Genomic DNA, 23192 nt, shown 5'->3' on the forward strand with positions numbered 1-23192 from the left:
TTTTATTCCCCAGCACCGCAGGCTGCCCTCCTGCTCCCTGTCCCGGCTCTCCTCTCCTGTCGCCTCTGGCACAAAGCTGACTGAGCTGTACTAATGTTTCTCCAGTCCGCTGGGAGTAAATTTGATAGACTGGACATAAAGTTATTGGCTATAAGAAAATGTGTGCGTGGCTGCGCTGAGAATAGAAATCTTTAAATAGACTGACACAATCAAACGGGCATTTCATAACATTTGAAAGTAATGTTATCTTAGGCAGAATGATTTCCAGTAAATGTTGTCCTCCTCATATTCATTTGTTCAGCTCACCCTACACTTAAACAGCGCTGGAAGGCACATTAAATTGTGTTTTTCTTTTTTGAACACGGGGTCTTTCAATGAGTCTAATTAGCATTTATAGATTCACTGAGGAACTTGATTACAGCTTTTAAACTCTGCAGCTGGTCATTATGCTAATCCAAAAGCCTTTAGTGTGTACTTATAAAACCCCACCACACAATAAGTGCTGTTTCATGATAGGGGAATAAAGCACCAGTGAACTAAGTGCTCCTTAACTAGAAAACACACAATTCTTTGCTATGGGACAGTCTCTGCGTGCCGGAGGCCAAAATACTGACAAGCAAGCAGGCAGGAGTTAATCATTGACTGTAAGAGCACTGTGGTTCAAGAGGCAGCTGATAACAGCCAAAAAGCATGTGTTGAAATTTTATGTAGATGTATTACTTACTTACTTGATAACCCATAAAAAACCCATAAAAACAGTGTCTTAGGAAGAAATAGGCAACAGGTCTCCACACATGAGAGCCAGAATCTGTCATTTTCTCATATTTTGCTGGTACAAACAAACGTGTTCTTCCTGATGGGACCCTGCACTGCGTCCTCCAAACAGCTTCTAGTCTGTGCTGAGCGTGTGTGTTCATTTTATCTTTGGTCTCTTTGTCTTACAACAGCCTAATGGTCCTCTACAGCCAACCACAGAACAAGGTCGAACACGCACCACGGTCGTGTCTTCACCCCAGGCTAATTTCTTTAATTCTTAAACAAGATGTGCATGACAGAGAATTAATTTTCTGCATAAACAAGTTACAGTTTGTTTCCTGGGGTTGTTTGGCTGGCTCTTTGTCAGAGGCTGCACATGATTAATAATGCTGTCCTACACCTTCTGTTGAGGGAATTAACAGAAAGTGGTGGAAATGTGTGTGTCTGTGTGTGTGTTGGGCTAAAGATGGAGTGTGCTTAGTGCATCTACTCATATTTCCCCCACTGCAAACACATGTGACTTTGCATTGTGTCCTCTGGAATGTCACTGGTGTGTCACAGACCACGTGTCCGTCCATGCTGCAGATAATGAGTGTATTAATATGTACATACACAGCCAGGTTAATGTCTGCCTGGCACTCCAATTTCACGGCCCGGTCTCAGGTTGAGGCGCCCCCATCAATAGGCAGCAGTTTCTCTTTATCAGATGAAGTAAGAATAATGTAGTTCTGAATTATTGAACAGATACATGACTGACAGGCCGGCTGATGAAACTGAAGCCAAAGGATACAGAATAGGAAGAAAGAACAAAATTTGTTGTAGGGAAGTTGATTGATGCCAAAGATAACTTTAGTTGAGGGCTTGAAACTAAAAAATACTGACACAAAACATGGCTCCAAGGGTTGTAGTAGACTGGACAAAATTGCTGAAATTGCTCTCTGGTGCTCTGTTTCTTATCCAAAGCTGCAGTGTTATACTTACCTTCACAACGTCCAGTCTGACCCATGATTTTGACAGTGTAGCATCATTGTCTTGATACGGCTCCTCAGAGAGGACAAAAAATGTGTTAAAGCAACAGAGACACTGTCTATTGAACACAGAGGGTTTCCTAAATTTGTGATGAGTTTACTTCAGTAATATCAGCTGTGGACTACAGGGGAGGAAGTAAGTCGTGTCCAAAATATTGACAATATGCTGTTTAACCCCTCCCTCCTCCCCTCCTCCTCACTTCACTTGTCAATATGTACTTTGGCCGGTCACTTATACCCTGTTCACACTGGGGAAATCAATCCGGCTACAGTGGGATTCGGGCCGTATCTGCATATACCCTGATTTTTTTTTCTGAGTGTGAACACCGTGAATCCGGCTATATCCAGCTTGATTTCAATCCACCTCTCTGAGGTGGATCTAGCCGCTCAGTTGGCTCAAATGTGGCTCCGGTCTGAACACAAATGCAGCTAGCGACGTGATACCCTTCGGTTCACGGGGACAGTGAACAACTGTCGAACTACGACAGCTTTGCCCCGAGTTCATTTTCCACAGGGCTACAAAGGAATAAACTGCTTTTTAAACCGAAAAAAACGCGGCCTGAACGAACTCTGTTTATTATGAGGCGCCACCTAGTGGTTTGGAGAACCGCGAACAAGCCAGATTAAGCCGGATTGAGTGCGGACACACTCAATGTGTGATAGCCAGATTTGAAAATAGGTCTGAATGTATCCAGCTTAAAGACTATCCAGATACAATCCTACTCTAGCAGGAATGACTTTCTCCAGTGTGAACGGGGCCTTAGTCTAGGTATTATTGATGCATGAGGGGGATTCTGAAGAAAACGGTGGAGAAGCTTGTTGCTGATGGAAAATGTTTGCCTCGTAAAATGTGTTTAAACTTGTGAAAGTTTTTTTTTAACTAAATTATGGTCTTTGCCATAAATCTGTGTTATTAAAGGTGATATTAGTTGTTGAAAGGCCCCACAGGGGACACGATCAGACTGGAATACTCCTTCACCTTCACCCCTGTTGTGCACTTTTCTCTGCTTTTATGGCCGGCTGAATCAAAAGCTTTTTAAATGTGTATTTTTACTTTCTTTCTTTGCTTTTGTGAATCAGAAAAGGAAAGTTATATTTAATATGTTTTCTTTCACCAAGCATGTGTACTACTATTACAACTGGAATGAACAGTGTCACACTGTTTTTTCTGGTCTTGAAAGACGCACAGCGGGCGGCTGTTCCTTCCTCATCTTCCCTGTTGTTCTTATTAATAACAACAGTGGAAAAAATAAAAGCTAAATCCAGTACTTAATAATTGCTGTTTCTGTCAGTTCTGATCACAAAAAAGTGAGCTCCATGTAGTCGGCACACTGAGCGTCAGAGAACATTTTCAGCAAAAAGTCATTGCAAATGTCAGACAGATAAAGCTGCTCATATTCAAGGAACAGCCTGACAGACGGTGTGATCAGGCTAAACTGTGGGATGAGGCAGGAGGAGGGATTTTACGAGGTGTGTGTTATCTTGTCTGGCTCTGTCCTGACTTTACTGTATGTCTATGTGTTTTCAGAAACTGATACCCAGACATACTGCATATGTTTTATTACTGGCTTTAAATCAGATGCCAAAGCAGCCATTATTTTATCCAGCTTGTCAGGAGAAGACGCTCATTTTTTTATTTTATTTTTTTATCTCTGTGCTGCTGTAAAACACAACGCACAGTGATAAAATGATTCATCGCCTCAAACCTCTCACTTGATTTAGTTTTCCATTAAACATAAACTGAAGAATTTTCTCATGATAGTTTAATAAGATGAAAAAACATTCTTCTCTATAAATTTATGGTGATGTTACTTCACAGGTTTGTTGGAAATGTTTCTGTGAAAAGCTGCTTTGACTTACCACCACTAAATAAAGTTTTCATGACACCTCTAGGATGCTGTGAAGAACATTGCAGTCATACAAACAAAAACATATTTTTTCACAATCTTTTTATTTCTGTCACACTGAAAGGAAGCATTCAGCGGGAACAAGAGCTGGACCAATGTCAACTCAAGTAATCTTGTCAAGCTTTTGAAAACATTGAATATCTATCTTTCAAAAACGAACGTTTTGGTGATGTGTATGAAGGCTTTGCTTTTCCAAGGTGGCACAAATCATTTTAGGAAAAACATTTTTATTTTCCAGACTCTCCATAAAAACAAAAGGCAATTGAAATGATTCATCTGTTGCCCAGAACTTGTTGCCCAGAAAATCACAGAGAAGTGTGTTCCAGCATTTTTTCATTGTAACCAAGTCATAGGATACAAACCATGCAGTGGCTGTTCTGCTGGGAGATACTTACCAGCCCGTCTTTACCAATTAGAAAGGCTAACACAAGGTGGATATTTCAGTCCCCTAAAAAGAAATGTGTGCACACAATCCTGGCCACGTCTTTATGTGTTCATGGAGGCTGGGATTTATCCCTGTGGTAGTTGAAAAAGACAGGGGTTGGAAATAAAACAGCGCATGTTGACATACGTCATAACCTGTGATCACTTGCGATTCAGGAAATGGTCATCATACAATGTGCATGGATCAAACTTGACGTCGTACCAAAGTTTATTACATTAACGTCGCATAGTGTGTCATGCAATGGTCTTATAAGATCGTTAACAATCACACAGGGTAAATCTGGCATAAGGGGCAGACCAGTCAGACCTTGATGAGGGTAGGAACATTTCCCTTCTCTTATTATTGTGTATCCTACACTCTTTTCTCACTCATTCATGAAAAAGACCCATATCTGGGGATGCATTATTGACCAGTTGTGGTGTTTTTCGTCAGGATGTGCGGTCACCAACGCCCCCCCCCCCCCCCCCCACCCAAACACTTCAAGTCAGTGAGTCAGAGTTTTACACCTCATCAGCTTTACATCCAAATAAAACGAAACAAAACAAATGACACACTTTGACTAGAACAGGGCTGAGCTCAGTTCTTTCTATAGTCACACAGATGTTTAGTGCAGCCCCTGACAAAAATACTAATTGCAGCTAATTGTCTGATTTGTTCACTAAAAATCAGGTCTCCAGAAGCCAAACACTGTAGATTGTACAACCGTATGACAGTACAGCTGGAGCAGTACAAAACAACCCTAACAATCTCTAGTGGTTTACACTGTGTTCAGCATTTCAATACCTCTTGAAGGACTGTGTTGAACTGGCCTTTTGGTAGCACACATGGGAGTTGTACCTGGTCTACAAAGGGTCACATAGATCTACCTGTCTGTGCCTCATTGGTATTTGCAGTGCATTTTTATTCAGCCAATTCTTTTTAGTCACCTGAAGGCTGTTTGTACAGCGTATTGTGTTATAAGGACATGCATTTCATAGTACTTCAAGTAGCCATAGGTATGCCCTCATCATAAAGCATGTCACCATAGTGAATAGCATAAGTGGTGGAATATGAATCACTTTTTGACTGCTTTGATTCAAGAGTAGGCACCGATCCATGGTGATTCTTCCACCGGATATGAGGTCTCAATAGCAGCATGCACAATGCCCCCCTTTTAAAACTGCATAGTGTTAATGAAAGACTAATTACTCATGTGTGTCCCATAATATACACCTTTTGAAAAGTGAATTTAAGTCTCACATGGCCCCACAGTAAGCTCAAAAATACATGTCTATAAATGTTTGGTTCTTCCTATTGCTGCTCAGTGTTTGTAGCTTTAAATGTGACTGAGCTGCTTCTGCTGACATTCGTTGGTGCCATGGATACACTAAAGAACTCAAACCTGGGGAGCTTAAATGGAAGATGAAAAGTCCATTTTAACCAACCAGGGAAAGGGGTGATTCCCCCTTATGACATCATAAGGGGCTGCAGAATGACTCATACAGTTTGACTTGGCTGCATCTTTCTATGCAGCTTTTTTCAGCATGTTTACATCTGCTAAATATTCAGATCATTTCTTTATGGGGCATTTCAGTCCCTCTGCATAGCAACGGAAAGCTACAGTGTTTTTATTGTGCTTAAATGAAACTTTGTCACCGAGGCAAATATGAGACACACACAAACCTATGATCTGACAAACAAGATGCAAACCACAGTGGTGCTGTAATAGGAAGGAATGTTAAAAAAACTGTTTAAGGAGTTGCCAAGTTGATGACAGTGAAGCAGCAGAAAGACATTATTCATGCAGCATTCATTAATTGTAATTTCAGCAGTTGTCATAGTGGTGGTTGGAGTTCGGAATATGAGTTTGAGGGTGGATTGGACAGTGTGAGGAACATTTGAGAAAGAAAACCAAATATATTCAACTTCAATTTATGTGCAAATGCTCACTACATTTTTTTTTAAACATTTTGAATCATACATGTAACTACATCAGTAACTAGATGTGATCTACATTTTGGATCCATCAAGTGGACAGCACTGATCAAAATGGATTGCCGCCTTTGTTCATTTACATTTCTCAGAACACATTTGCACATCTGAGTATGCATTTGCAAATCTTATTTTTTAATCTACAAGTCTCAGTTTGTAAACGTCAAACAGAGTTCTTATTTCCATAATACAATATAGGCATGGGCCTCTTCATCTGAACATCACTGGTCATTTTGCCACAACCTGCATTGGTAATGAAAGAAAATAACTGGAATAATGATATCATCTCTGCTGTATGTGTCATTCTACAGCTCAAAGCGTCGTCATGTACCGCCTCTAGCACTGACCTTTCAGGCACCTCTTCTCTAGCACACGTATTTTACACTTCAAAGTTAGCAGTTAAATTATTCCAATTAGGCCCGCAGCGCTGTTCTGGTCGCACCAATCTGCTGATGAAAGAACTTACAAAGCCTATCATCCTCCTCCCTTATAAAACTCACTGCAGTGGTACATTATACATATTCATTAGGCTGTTTGGGGGGAAGTTGCAGAACCATTCAGAGAACACAGAATGTGATGCATTATTAGATGTAGTGGATGGAAATGGTCACACCTTCGCCGGTTGTTACAGCAGCAGCAGCTGTCAACATTTATATGTGGGGAAAATCCAGTGAATGGCCTGCAGGTATAAATGATGCAATTTAGGTAAAGGTGCAAACATGCAAATCCTCCCATGACATAAGGCTTCTCAGGCCGTAGGATTTGTATTTAAGGCATCAAACAACCTTAGCCTGGTGAGCTATTGTAATTCCTTTTCTATTCTGTTCAAAGAATTAGTCTGGTCTCTGTGGATTTGAGTTGGATTTCCTGGGGGCACTACTAACAGATGCAGATCTGAAAAAAGTCCCTCTGGACAGAGATGGATAGACATACAACCAATCAGGCAGGGCAACAACCAGACTAAGACGGCGTGCGGCGAAGCAGGTGCACAGCTGAAGGACTGTTGTAGGTTCTGTTATAAAAAGTCATTGTCCTTAGCATTCCCAACGCATTTCACCAAGGCTAAAACCACCGGGTACAGAATGTGGGCAGCTATTTGGGAGCATTTTACCCCTTCAAAGTTTTAGAGTATTGATTTTGTATGCATTGCATCACGGCTGACTGAAATGAACTGTCCATGCCAGTAGAGCAGGTCTCTTCTGCACACTACTGAGTCTACCTTCATCCAGTGAGCTTTTCATCTGCCTTTGAAGGAGCAGGACCGAGGGAATTATGCAGGGGAAAATTGCAGATAAAGGCTATTATGTCCGCTGTAATATCCATTTCCCAAACAATAATGTCAGGGAAGGAAAAGTAATGAGAGCAGAGCAGTGTTGCCCCCACCATCTGCTCTCCTCCACTCAGACGGCCTCCTCTCTCTGGGCTGCCTTCTATTTTACTGCTCACTCTTTTCCACACTCCCAGATCAAACTCTTGTTAACCCTGAAATGTTTTCTGTCTACTCTGTCCTCTTCATTGTCTCAGAGATTTACTTCATTGTCCAACTTTGATTCTGTGCTGGTATATAGTGCTCTACCATGAGTGTTGTTGGCAGATCAGATGATACCTCACCACTACATACTAACTTATGCATACACATAATATGGCCACAATCCCCTTAAAACTGACCAGGACTGTTACTATTTGAATCAGTTTAGGGTCTGCCAATAGTCGGAACCTCCTTAGGGAGGGACAGATGGAGCTCTGAGGCCTTCAGAGGATGTGGATGTCTGAGTTTGGCAGGAGATTTAAAAGATCTCTCTCTCTAAACAGTAAAGAAGGTCATCTACAACGTGTGTAGATTAAAAAAACTCCAACATTTCCTTCCAAGGAAAGGGGTCAACAAATTTAGCAAGCTGCTGTGGGAGATCGGTGGACTAGTCTATTTCTTCTGAAGTGTAAATTATTTTTTTTATTTCTTCCTCTTGTTCTTTGTTCAATTAAATCACCTTTATATCACTTTTTAAAGTTGTTTATGAGCATACAAAGACCTCATACTGTTTTCCATATAAAGGCTTTACTAAGCACCTCATGGGGAACTGAGCTTTTCTGGTAGCTGCAGGAATGGTGGATTCTTTAAAGGGCCCTCGTGTGTTTAAATGACTTTTTTCATACATTTACTGTAAATTCATTTAATTTATGTTTGATGCAAACAACCCCAGTACTCAGAAATATAAACAGATGTAATATTATAAATTATTTAAGTAATCTTGCTTTGACATGCAGTATCTTTGTTGAGGCAGAAACCCTCAATGCAATGACCAAGCACATGAAAATAAATAAAACCATGCTGAGTTCTGTGCCTGAAAACGCTTTGAAAACCATAACACAGGGAATTAAAAGCGACTCCTTGTGTCATAGTGTTTAGATAAACTGCTTTTATGGACTTTCAGAATTTCAGATTTTAAGTGCTTTAATTCATATAATTTCACCAGCCATTCTCTCCTCTAAAAGCATTAAACGCTGAATGTTGAGTGGGTACAGCAGCACTTAGGGTGCCCTGCTGTTTCACCTCTGTGGAGAAGAAGGCGCTGTGACATTTAGGCCTCGGTGTTCCGCAGGCCCAGGTGAAAGCCGGCCGCGGAGAGCTGCTGAATGAAGGGAGGAAATGTCAGCAATCAGTCAGGTGGTACCTTCTCTGCGCTTTATTGTCTTTGAGGGGGAGTAACGTCCTGACCCTCGATCTTAAAAGCTGTCTTGTTCTTGATTTCATAGGCTGACACACAACCACACATAAACTTCACTCAGCACAAAAAACACACACGACAAACAATTCCTCAAATAGAACGTGGAAATGATGTTTCATTTCAGTGTAATGGAGTTTTGATGATTGCATCTTTCCTCACACGCAACCTACACAGGAAACAAAGGAAACAGTGACTTGCTAATGCGCTGCAAGAACTTGTTCTTCTACTTTTCCTTTACAGTGGCCAGTGTCCAAGAACAGTCACAGTGGTTTCTGAGTGCCCAGTTCTGGACTCAACCATTGAGGGGAAATCCACATTTTGCCACAGCTGACCACACACACACACCCACTCGTCTGAATTCCTCAGTTTGACCTCAAACACACATCAAGTCCGCACAGACTTGTGACTGCACGTCACACAGGCGGACACAAACAGCACCGACCTGCCGCCCACACAGCCCCAGATACTCAAGGCTTTCATTAGACCCTATAAAAATCTAAACATACACTCATGCAACGAGGTCCATGTCCACATACATGCACTCACACAGGTGGACACATCATGCTAATCCACATCTGAACATGGAGTACATAAAATAATGTAAAACAAAGTTTGAAATCACTTTTTGTACAGAAAAGTACAAAAAACTTGATTTTTGTCATGGTCATGCAGATTGTGTCATGCCATTTTTTTCCATGAACACAACCCCTCAACATGTGTCACAGACCAGAGCTGTGGGTTCGCAGTCATCAACCACACGCGCAGCTGACACTCTCTATATTTATGCAATTTTTCTGTCTGAATGCACACGGTGCTCGAAGTTCATGTAGTTCATGTGATAGTAACTCAGGTCAGCTCGTCTCACTGTGCCCACTGGTATGTTAAACGTTGTGTAGAACTGCACCAATTCAGCACTTAAAGGGACAGTTCACCTCAAACTGAGGCCTGCAGTGCTGTTTATTTAGAACATAATGAAATGTAGAAAATAAACTAAGGTGAAACAGCACATGCTTCTCTATCACAAGGACACCACACCTTTCACCAATAGGCAGCAAACTGCTTGCTTCTAGAAATATAACAAATTGCCAATATTCTCTGCTGCTTTCACTAAGTTGCAGAACGTGTCTCCTGGCTTCCACCCCCTCTCTCCTGAGTTGGCTCTCTCTTTACCTGCACTGGAAGGAGAAGTGGCAAGTGTTGATAGTCTGACAGATCTGATTTGTCAAGCCATTACCCGTATATGTGCTGTGGTGGCTTCACCAAGTGACGCTGCTAAATGAAATAAATACACATTAGCCCTTGTCTCAGCCCACAACAGTTTTCTCATCACTCATTGCATTCCTGCACCGCCTGCAAATTACTCTCAGTCAAGGAGGCAAGGGAGGAAAAAAAACCAGGACGGAAGATGAAGTTGAGACGGATGGGTTGAGGTGAAGAGCACAAAACACTTGAGCTGCGATAAAAGCATTAGTGTCTTCAATAGGGTGGAGAAGATGTGTGCATGCGTGGAAGGTGTGAAGCTGCAGGGCTCAGTCACAGAAGCAACAGTGAAACCCAGTCTTATCCTAAAACGGAGGAGGTTTTACTGTGGCACAGTTCACACCAAATTAAACACTCATTGTTTCTGCTTGCAGTGCTGTATCGCCATCTAGAAAGTTTGCCTCGGCTCTTTTGCATGGATGGTACTTGACTTTTAAGATGTCGTGTCAACAAGTGATCCTTTGAACGCTTCAGAAAAAAATGCTGTTTAACTTTTAATGTTACACGTTTTTATGTGTAATTGTGCTTATGTAACCAGGTCCAAATGTTATAATTACACAAAATCTGTTTGGTTGCAGATGTACAGTGTCCTGTGTTCCTCTTTAAGTTTGGGGACTCTGCCCCGCCTTTCTTCTTCTGTGGTGCCCCCTGTAAAATGGTGGCGATCCTTCCGCCTCTCCCCTTTTGTACAGCTTCCCTGTGGGAGAGGTGGCCGCCTCATTTCCTGACATGTATATAAATGCTTCTGTTAGTTTACCAATGTTCATTTATTGATTGTTAAGTTCTTCATGTTACACACCGGGACTTTGACATGATGTTTTGGACGACGTTAGCTGCTCGCTCCAACGCCGCGGCGAGTTGAGCTAATCTCTGTCTTCCTGCTTCTGTGTGTTTCGGAGCTGGAGCGGGCCGCTGACCACTTTATTCTTCTCCTTTGTGCCGTCAGATTAAATGAGTCTCCCCACGAATGTCTGCGTCACGTCTCCATCATAAATACAACGCAGAGATCCACGGGTTACACGTTCATTGTGTGTACATTTCAAAATTTCAGCCCACAGATTGTAGAGTGCTCAGCACTCAGTCAGTGCTGCCTGTGAAGTTGTTAGGGGGCGCTGCCATGGAGATAACATGCCAGCAGTAGGAGCAGCAGCGGTGCTGGTATGTCTAATCACTCCCAATCTTATCTCATGTTCAAATGAGCAACGTCTGCTCTGATATAGATACTTATACATTGTGATGAATGACAGTGACTAACGCCCCCCATGTGTGCCTGAGCGCCCCCTCTCAGCCGTCTTGTTCCTACTCTAGAGGGAAAAAATGTATGAAACTTTAAAGCAGATTTCTTTTTTGGCAGCTAACTGGTTTAAACCTTGCTGACTTATATGGTTTTAGATTACATTTAGTCTCTATGTCAAAGTATAAAGCAATTAAACTGGGATGCACTTCACTGGCTTTGAAACCTCTTTATGAGATGCTGAAAAGAATGGAGCTCCTGTGGAGGGGCTATATTTGGCCAGCTCAGCGTTTCCTCTGGTGCTGCAGCTCAGCATGGTGGCTCCGCTGACAGCCTAAACACTCTGTGATGCCATCAGTGTTTGTGTGCAGTCCTCCAGACATTAAAACAAGACATCTGTCTCAGCAGAAGCTTATGTAACTGTGCCTGTAAATATACAGTACAAAGCCTTGATGATAACTTACAGTTACAGTACATGCTATAGTTAGGCCATGGATACATGCCATGTTTTAAAATGGCAGCTTTAGGTAACGGCTGACAAATGTTCTCATTTGTATTGTTTGGAAAAGTGGCAAAGTATGTTTTAATTTGTCAGGAAGTCGACCACAAGTAGAGAAGGAAAGGTCATTGTGTAGAGGGTCTGTCATTGGCTGACAGCCAGTGACCTTTGAGAATTTTGCAGCTTCTACAAGACTCGCAACACGATAAATAAAACATGGGCAATACTGTACGTAATGGAGGAAACTCCAGCAAAATTCCACTGTATGAAGCAGAGAGATTCCATTTAATGATATAGTGTTAGCCCAGAGATAAATTAAAAAAAAGACTTTCTGTGCTTTCTTCCATTAAACTTGGGAGAAATCTACATAAATCAAAGCCTTAAATATGCTCTGGATGCAGCCCTGCTTTCACCAAATCAGGCTCTAAAAGGATCAGCATAGAGTTTCTGTGGCTTTATTAAATAAAATGGCTGAATCAGAGACTGGGACCTGGCGTAACTGACGGACCATGGAATCAATATAACCCAGCTCCATGTCACTTTGCATTTTGTTTGTTTTGCTCGGACCAATTTGTAATATTTTTGTTCCATTGTATGAGCATAAAAATGATCATTTGCTTCTCCAGTGAAGTGTGCAGAAGCCGACTGCTGCTGGTGGATGAAAATGTCAGCTGTAATAAACATCTACAGCTCCATAACAATGTGTTCTCTTATTCTTCGGCTTGTAATGTAGTAATGTAGACGTAGCACCGAGCGTTTGAGTGCGGCATGGTGATAACAATGTTCTGTATATTGAAGCAGGTTATTTAGGGCATCTTGAGCTGTAATTGATTTGTTAAAACTCAAGTGTAAACTAATGTAAATACTGTGTGTGTGTGTGTGTTCCCACTCAGGAGTGGAGGCGAGGCTGAGCAGATGGGCTGTGACGGGGAATGTGAGGTAAGTGTGACTTTGCTTTCTTACCAGAGGTACCGCTCAACCTTTGTGTTGCTGCAGCATTAGATGGTTGTGTCATACGTTATCAGACTATGCAGTAACAGTGTGTTCCTTGGACTTAAAAACACTTACAATAAATAATGAAACCTGAAGTTGTCTAGTGAGTTTTAAAGAAGTCGTTGAGTGTTCTCTAATAAGCTTCAGGCCACGTTGCTTTTCTTTTGGCAACAATACTGGCACAAAAACAAAATGAGTTGAGGAAGCAAATAGCTCAGACTGACCAATCTGCCGGATGTAGTTCATTTTTCAGGTTATATTTAGGGTGACTGGTCCTTTAATAGTACAAGATAAACATGTGAGTTCACTGCCCATACAGCTGCTTTGTTGGACAGTTGGACATGTCCACATGTGGGGGTTGACTTGCGCTTTGTATCTAGTGGCTTACTAACTAACTAATTTCACAGCCCTGCAGGTTGATACTTGGTATAAAGCCAAACTTTAACTGCATCACAGACAGAACAGTCCCCACAGTCAGTCCAAAGGTACAAGCTGATGACTAACGGTCTCCACAGAGAGAGCTGGCAGTGAGTGGAGAAGACACACTCCACTGGCTCGTTAACACAACAAAAAGGCTGCGGGCCACAGCACAATGTTCTTGTTAAAAATCTAGTTATGAATGAGGTGTGCGTGTGTTTCTGTGTGTGATGACATCAGAGGACAGGTGTGTAGGTGAATGACTGAGGTCCTCAGAAGCTCCATAATACCTGCTGTGTCCCATCAGATTCACTTGTCTTTCTGTCCCTCCCTGCGTTCCGATCGGCCTCTGTGAATGTAATTGATTTCATTTGTGCTACACAAGCTAATATTCAATCAGCGCCGGCTCCTGACCTTTGGAGTGTGAAACACTTAGCTGTGCTAATTCTGTCACTATCCGAGCAGTGTTGTGTTCAGAGGCTTCAGCCACCAGGCAGTAATGGGTTATCTGCTCAGCCTGCTCAATGACGTGTAAAATGAAATGGAGCACGTCTGTTTTCCATATTTTTATTGAGTAAAAAGCATCTGTGTGCTTAATGAATGAATGAACATCAGGTTCTGTCATCGTTTCCTGAGAGCAGGCTAAGTCAACATTAGCTTTAGGGTGTCGCTCAAGAGTTTGATGTTCTTGGTCATGAGTTGACATGAGACTCACGGAACCACGCGATGCCTGCAGCATTTCCAGTGCATCCTCGCACTTTTCGCCCGGGACCGGGACAGCTGGTGAATCAGCGCAGTAGCTTTTTGTGGCAGGCAGGTGCGTGAAGTCCAGCTGTTGGACCTGCCGCTGTCGCTGATTAGCTTCCCTTTACCTTGGCGCTGCATGTTAAGGTGGTTCAACATTTCAGTCACATCAGTTAAAATTTCAAGGTCCCATTTCCATTCTGGCGCTGTCAGCTCTCGTAGCGTTTCACCTTTAGACTGGAGGAAGGTGTTTATTTCAGGTAGCAGGCGCAACACTTTGCCCCGGCTTGTTGCCATAGAACAAACAAACCTGGTACCTTATTTGTGATTTGTTTGCAGCTTGTGTTTACTGTGGTCAGTACCTAGAAGATGGGATTTTTTTCTTTATATGTCAGATGCTGCCTGGCAGACACCTTGCACTTTCTGAGGTGAGATTTCCTACGCATGAGTGAAAGCTTCCAGCAAATTGCCCATGTGGGCCAGTGACATGTTGAAAAGAAGCAGCTTTCACTATGCTATGCTGCTTTCACCCAGAATGTAACCTTCAGTGTTGCCACAAGAAAAATGAGTTTTCTTTTAATTTTTTGAATTTTTTTTTTTTTTTTTTTTGTAAACTTCACATTAAACCGAAGTAACATCTTGTTAGTGAAGCTGCACGGGGATGGTTAAAGGTAGAGGAGGAGATTTAGAAAACTCAGTCAGCCAGATTTGGAAAGTAACCACACGCCCCTCGGAGCTCATATATATTGTGTGATACATAAATTTAAATGATTTGTTTTTCTGAGCTTTAAATGTAAAATTTCAAAAGTCAGATTTTGACTGTCATTGTATTTTAAAACAAATATTCACAACAAAAGAAGTAGCTGAGAGTGAGGTTGATGAAATACAAGAGCATTAGCTTTTATTAATATTATTTTAGAGCGCCTTTGTAAAATCAAAATAAATTTAGCAGAAAGTCACGTTAAAAGGCTTTTGTGCACGTTGGTCAGAATGTGGAATGTTTTGTGGAATGTTTGTGCCGTCAGTGGGTCAGATATCAAGGTCTGAGATGATGTTTGTGCTGAGTTATAACAATTCATTGATCGCCAGCTAGTTATGCTTTAAAGTGATTGTTAGAAAACAAATCCTTTTACACATCGGCATGTTCTTGACTTAATAACATAACAGTGCTTTTTGTTGCAAGTGAACATCGACAGTCTGGAGCATTCACCCAGCGTGTTCTTCCCTTATTCAACATCCCAGATGAGCCGCTCCTGTTTTTGTTTGCATTTGAACATCAGAGATTCTGATATTTACCTTAAAAAGGTTGTGTAGTCCAACCTTGAAGCTTAAGTCAACTTCTTTTTTCACACTGGCACTAGTGATCCAAGGAGTTTTCATCTAAATGCAAAGCAGAAGTCAGAGAGTGTTGATCTTGAAGCCGGAATCAAAAGCATTACATTTATACATGTTTGTCTTGCTAATACAACATTGTTCTAACATGACTTAAATTATAATTTGATGCCATTTTCTTCAAGGTTTGTTGATGAGATTTTTATATATATATATTTGTGTGTATTATTTTTTCAGATGATAGTGGTATAGATTCCTTTTTAATGTTATTCAATCTCAATAAGCATTGAAATTTTGCTCCCATTGAAAATCCACTCTCGCTCCGACAGCATCCCCTGTCTCTGTCCTTCCACTGTGTGTTGACATTGACAGTTCAAAGCACTGTCTCAAAAAATAAGTGTCAAGCCCTCAACAGCACAGCTGCTGTCCCTCTCACTCTCCTTGCACTATTAGAATGGCAGCACCACACAAAATGTAAGAAGAAAACGAACTCCCACATCAAGTCTGTGAATGCCCCTCAGCCCCTCAAACACAACCCACGTTTATTTTTATCCATCTATTTACTGAGTGCTGTCACTGAGGAAGAAAGCATCACTCGACTGGGACAAACAAAGCACAGTTTAGAGCCATCCAGGCAATCACCTGCCTCCCAGTACCTATTATCCCAGAGGAAGCTGCTGCATAGCTCCTCTAAATGTCTCGCAGCAGCATCGCTCTCCAGCCGGCTCCCATATTTCTGCTCCACTGGACAATAAAATAAAATCCTGCCGCTGCACACACACACACACACACACACACACACACTGTACATATACACACTCACAGATATACAGCGTTAAGTGCCTTGCAAGAAGGATTTACAATTAAAGGTGCAGTGACTCTTCATGCTGAATGCAAACCTGGGCTCTGGAGTGATCCATCGCCTTCAGGTGCAACAGGCCCAGTCAATCATCATGACAGGATGTGCTGAAAATACTTTACTCCAGGCGGGTCTGTTTTCTTGCTTGGGCGATGAAAGCAGGTTTGTAGTTATCCATAAATATGACCGAGTGTTCACATGTGAACAGCGACATGCCTCTGTTCAGATCGTGGCTGTTGACCCCTCTGATCCGACAGGGGAAACTAATGACAGGGCTGCTGGGATGGAATAATATATATTCTGTCACAGCGTCCACTGGCCATCATAACCCAACCATTGATCTAGTGCAGATAATGAAAAGAAAGGGTGCTATTATTAGAGGATAATAGGACCTTGTTTGGAACACCGGTCACTGTCACACGAGCCACTGATTGAACTGATATAGCTTTTTCTCAGGCATGTTGGGGGGGGGGGGCTGCGAAACTCCGGAAAACCTGGTGAGAGGATGCTAAATGGCTAAAATCTTAGCAGTGCATCCACTATGATATCATGCCATGCTGTATAAATAACTTTTAATGACTGCATGCAGTCACTACACATTTGGAGCTCTCTGCGTGTTATTGTGAACCATTTTAAGCTGCTTGCATGTTATTTCACAGTCCTTCTGGCCAAAATGAAATATTGGTGACGTCACCTGACAAATCACTCGTGAAACGATGAAGCAACAAAAGACACAGTGTAAGGAGGCAGGACTGGAGAAGGTGGTCGTGCAACTATGTGGACTTTCAGCCAAGAGTCTGGGGTTTGTGTCCCACAACACCATAGCTTTAAACCCGCGGACTGATGCGTTTCACTCGCTGTTTGTAGTTACGTTTGATTTTTTGCTTGCAGTAATCTTTGGTTTTCACTTACATGTCGTGGTGGTTTGAAAACATGAGGCGGTGCCCTTTGTTCTCAGAGAAATAGGTTTTAACTTTAATTATTATTCTTAAAAATGTTATTTTACATAAATACACAGTCGTGACTTGAAAAGCAAAACTGTACTTAAAATATCTTTTGCAAAAAAAAAAGCTATGAAATTACCAAAGAAGAACAAGTAAGAACACAAAGCCCAGAGCTTACCCATGCCTCTGTATTTACATCTGTCTCTGTGGGCTTTCTACACAGACATTCAGTCCATTGTTTGGTTTGGCTGTACAGTAGCTGTCCTCCCAAACTACAAGCCACATCTAAATGCATGAATGCAGATTGTAATTGTACAAATAAACAAGGAGAAAATAAGTCTGAAAAAAGGGAAAGAAACCACCCACAGTAAATATGTATATAGCTTTATACATGTCACACCCCTTTGTTTGCAACCCGAGTGTTTCCCTGGTTTAGTCGTGTTTTGCCTCGTCCTCTGAGTAGTAGCTCTTCATCCACAGCTTGTTTTTTTGACGAAGAGCTTTCAGCCTTAAACAAATTCAAAGTCTCTCTTATTGTTTAGTTTTGAGTGGCAGATACATTCATGAAGTAGATAAAGGCCAAAACCCCCACAAGCCATGCTGCTCTGTTTAAGTGGCTCTGACAGGTTTTGCATTTTGTGTTTACCAATATTGTTTTTATCTTTGTTGAGGTTCTCCTGAGGAGGTATGAATGCATTTGTTTATGAATGAATCTGCTTTGAACAGAATAACAGAGGGCTGCATTTGTCCTTGACTCAGTGATTTATATGTTAAATCTAAGCTGCTGTTTTTAGATGATCTGTCTCTGGAAGCCTTTCTTTGTTTTTACCACCACACCAGAAAAAAGTCTTAAGTTTTAAGGTGCTTGAAAGCTGTGCATGGAAAACATGGGGAGAAAATGGGGGAAAAGCTTGTTGCTGATAGAAATTGGCCTAAATGTGTTTCACATCATTTTTTTCTTAACCTAACCAAGTATTTTTGTTGCTGTCACCTTAGCAACCCCCCCGCCCCCCAGCCTCCTGGGTGAAAGCCTTTCTTTGGTTTCATGTCTTTTTTGTCCTTTTGTTATCTGGCCCAGTTCTGGTGTCTGTGTGTGAGGACATCTTGGTCTGACGGGAAGTCTTGTAAACCACCTCCTTTGTTTAGTGGTGATTGTTCCAGCTTAACATGAACAGCTTTTATTACCCCTATTTTGGTCTCGTCAGCTGATTCTTATCACAACCTCATTATGACCCCACAACAGGATTAGTACAATAAAGCATTAGTAAGCACAGCAGGAGACATGTTACAATCTTCAATCATAAATAAATGTTAAGTTTTCAGATAAATTACGCTTTCTGCCTAATTCTAACGGACGTGTCTGGTCTGTAATTCATAAGCTTGGGACTGCAGAGTGATCACTTTTATACTGAACTTCATGTTATTCTTCTGAAGTTATAATATTATTCATACAAAAGAAGAGCTTAAGAAGTGATCAAGGAACAACTTTTACAATCCAACATAAGTAATTATTGCATTTTATATTAGAAGCTTGTGTTAATTAAAAGATACATTGAGTAGAAAATAGCAAAACACTTTTTTCAGTAAACATAGAAGTTATAAAAAGTCCATCTTTAATTGTGCTGTATTAAAGAAAAAGAAACTCTCTCAGCCCACCCCACAGTCCCTGTAGCCTCTGCTGAAGGAGACAACACCCTCCATGTGGCCACCCACTCAGGAAGATTGCCAGAGGATAGTATTGCAATCATGTCAGCACAGTGCTGCTTGGTTTTGATGTACCATAAAGCCATTATTTCTATGGGGCTGATAGGGACTTAATTAGAAACATAATGAATCCGCTGCACATCTGACAAGGCTAATTAGGCCTGACTGAAATCCAGGGATAATTGGGTTTTCAGTTCAGGGCCTCAGAACATCGACCCAGACCCTCACCCTGACCCTCCGTGCAGGTCTCTAGGTCCCTGGGCTGCTTACAGCTCCCTCACAGGATGGGCGGTCAGCATATTGGTACCGGTAGCAGAGAGCTATCTCACTATGTCAGGTGTCTCATTCAGTACTCACCCTGTGTATCTGTTTGGAGCTTTGTGATCCATGGAAACTCCTCTGATGCCCTTTATAATCCCATTAAACCCATTGTCTCCGGCTTATAGCTCACTCGCTGAAGGAGAGAGACAAAAAACTGTCAGGCTGCTGGAGCAGAGCAGACATTTGTGGCTCAGGTGTTTTTGCCAAAAGGGACTCCAAGGTTATCAGTCATCCTCCTTCAGCAGCTTCATGTCAGTTACCTTCAATTAAACCTTCATAATTTTCATGGTTTCATATGAATAAGCTAATTACATTGCTTTTTTATGTATTGGTAAGAAGAGACAGAATTACCCCAAAACAGGTTACACACAGTTCTTTCCATGTTTTCATTTGAGCTTTTGTTCCTTTAGCAGTCTGACAATATTTAAAAAATGATTTAAGTTTTCTTTGATTCTTGGCTGTGAATATTCAAATGGAATAGAGTTTGCATACAGTGTGAGATTGAGCTGCTGAACAGACAGACACAAACAGCTGTGCGGGCCTGAGGCCTTTTAATTAAGGACGTTTCCCGCTGACACGTCACTGTGGATGGTCTATCCTTTGTTCGTTCAAACTACCTCAGCCTTGTTGCTGCGTTTAATTGGATCCCCAGAAATACAGTACATCTGTAGTAGTGTAGTAAAACAAACTCTTACAGTACAGAGAGAGACACAGTTTATATAGGTCTGTTTATATATAGCTTGAGTTTGATGGAGAATGTTTTCTGTTCTCTGCTGCACGTGCATCAAAGTGTGATTCAGGGTGAAAGCAGCGAAATTCAAGACACATGGAGCAGCAACAGTCGGTGCGTGATAGTGGGCTAGGCCGGAGCTGGGTGTAAAATGAATAATTTAAATAGGTGATTTCCAACAGCTGAGACAGGAAGACTTAACTCACTAAATGTGCAGTCTGAAGCTGGATCCATACTCCACGAGAACAGAGAACTCCTCGGGTGGTAAGATATACTCCCAGAGAAGTGTGTGTGCATACGGTCCTACGCAGCAACGTCACACACAAAAGGTTGACAATGCAATTGTGCTCACAGTCGTGGTTACCTGGCCTAACGAGCTGATAATGTTCAGGGAAGAGGGCGCACAGCTGACAATAGATAGAAGATCACTGCAGCTGACTGTAGCAGACCTCTGGTCTGTGTGAGTTTAACTCTGTGAACCTGTGGATGACTGTCTGCAATAATACATCCTGTCTCCCGGTGTTTAATGTGCGCGTCGAGCCACTGTAACGAACACACCCTACTGAACGATAGATTGTGACAACACATCCTCACGCCACATTGTTTAATAATCTGCATACATCTGCCAGATATGACGCATGGTTATTATGCTATTGGACTCTGTCCAACACTATCTGAACATGGAACCAATACAGATACAAAAGTCCAATTCAGGAGCCAACTTACATGGCAGACTTGAGACAAGAGTCTGTGGTTTGGGACCCCCTGACACCACAAGCTGGTTTGTTTTCACTGTATTAAGTTTTTTTTTGACTACTGGTTAAAGTAAGACCTTAAACCCTCCTGTTAGGTTTTGCTGGTGAGGACAGGCTGCATTGTGAACACAGTTTCAGATGATCAGAGTGAACAGGGCCATTCAAAGCTGTACAAATTTAAAAGTGTTGTGAATCTATTATCCAAAAAAGTGTTTAACAAATGTCTGCACTTTAGTTGACATTCAGGCTGAAATGTAATTACAAAGAGAGAGCGAATGTGTGAAGTGACAAAATGACAATGGCAAGTGAGGTTCTGGAAAAAAAGCAGAGTTGGTAGTCTGAAAACAACAAAGGCAGCCCGACAGATACAGGTGAAAAGGAGAGATGTCCAGGCACCGACGGGAACAAAGAGACAGACAGCACTTACAGTGCGAGGAGGATGATAGCGGCGTCAACAATAGAAGTCAGATAATCACAGCTGCCTAGGTGACAGCACGGCATGATTAACACTAATGACCCTACACTTTATGAGCCTCTACAAAGACAATTAGGCCTCCCACTCTCCTCCTCCTTCTACTCTCTCTGGGGCAGTGAACATGAATTTAACCCACACCTACCCCTCCTCTGCTGCATCCCACTGCTTTTTTTATTTTATCTTTATGATGCTGATCATTTCATCTGCAGAGGGATAGGATCTGCAGTAGTGTTGAGGACATGCATCTAGTCAGGTTCAGAATCACCTGCACATCTGAAACACCATTAGGAGTTCTGTCATTTTCTGTCACATGTTGGGGGACTTGTAGCAGCTAATTCATGGTCCAGTTTGTGAACACAGCACACAATTATACGTGATAGATGATCCAATAAGGTGACACCCGCTAAGGTGAAGCTGACATGTGATCGATCATATGGTCACTGATTGATGACTTCAGAGAATATGTTTGCCAGTCTTACATTACAAACAGAGACCTACTGGGTATAACAACATTTCTTCGCACCACTGTTGTGTTTCAACAAGTTTCAGTAAAAACGTGGTCGAAGCCTCTTTTTCTATTCGATTTTGTTGCTTTTTTAGTGGGAATTGTTTTTTGTGATTAAGTTATTAGATTTTCAGACTTTCTATGCAAATTACCCACATTTTAAGGTTACTATGGAAACAAAGATGTTTCAGAGCAGATATGAAGGCAGTATATTCGCATACACTTGTATAACATCCTCCAGACATGACACATGGTTACGTTTATGCTAACGGAACATATGATCATGTTGCCTGATGTCATCCAGTCATACAGCCACAGACGTCAAGTAGGTGGGGGGCAGTGGGGGTTCAGGCAGCATGTCAGAACTTCACTCTGAAGTCCGAGGTTTAGGCCCCCTGACACCAAAGGCTGTTTTGTTTTCACATGTTGTTGAGTTTGGATTTTACCCACAGTTAAGTTACATTTTCAGCTGGTTGGGATTAAGCATTTAAAGCTACTGGTTAAGGTTAGGTAGTCGCCATTTTCGGCTAGCATTGTGATCAGTCTCCGCTGCCACAACCTTCATTTTCTAGGACTGACACATCGATTTTACAGATGCTGGTAAAACTATATAATGCTGGCACAGGAGGTCCTGTAAGAAGGGCAACAAAAAACTCAAGTCTGACTCACTGCTTAATAAGAGTGCAGCAGAGAATAACAATGATGGAGGAAAAAAGTGCCACATCCACCCATCAATGGCTGTTTGAGCTGAGCTGTTCAATATCAATGAGTGTTCTCATTCTCAATTCATCCACAGTGCCAAGACTGAAAAATGACAGCACACTTGTCTCATATGTAACCTTAGGTATGAATATGGATACAAACATCTGACAGGGAGTGGCATGTTTGTTTAACGGTATAATTTGTAATCAAGTGGTGATACCTTTGTGTAGAAGGAGGTTGATAATATTTCTGTGAAGAAGTCTTGAGATACTGAAGCCTCTTTCATCGTGTAGTGCTGTAATTACACTGACACAAGGCTTAGAAGCACAGTGAGGCACAATTATGTGTAAAACATTTTTATGGTCATACAAAGTAGAAACAACCTCTGGAGTTAACCCTTTACTCTACCAGTGAAGAAGTAGCTTAAAAAATCGCATTAGGTTGTAAAGACTGAGGCTGGTGTGATCATACATGTCATGTCTCAAAAAACATTTGCTTTTTATAATCATGATTATATTCCATCTTTGTATCCCCACTAGACTACAGCAGCCCCTTTAGCACAATGACTTTTCCTTTCTCCATTTTTTGTTACCTTCATCTCTCCAGTGTTCACAGGCTCTTTGGCACTCAGAACTAATCCCTGTGTCAGGCCCACATGCCAATAGATCTGCAGCACATGGGGGCTCCAATAATGACTCGCAGGCAAACCTGCAGTGCCAGACCTGGGCTTCTAACACCATGTAATTAGCAGACTATTGACTCTCTCAGACACCAAGCCTGTGCTAGTCCAATTTATCTTATACTCTCAAGACTGTACTGTATTCTGGGACATGACAAGTGTGTGTTTGCAGTGTGTTTACAGTGGTGTGGTAAAAAAGTTGACTG

This window comes from Parambassis ranga, chromosome 8 (assembly GCF_900634625.1).
Source record: "Parambassis ranga chromosome 8, fParRan2.1, whole genome shotgun sequence".
NCBI lineage: Eukaryota > Metazoa > Chordata > Actinopteri > Ambassidae > Parambassis > Parambassis ranga.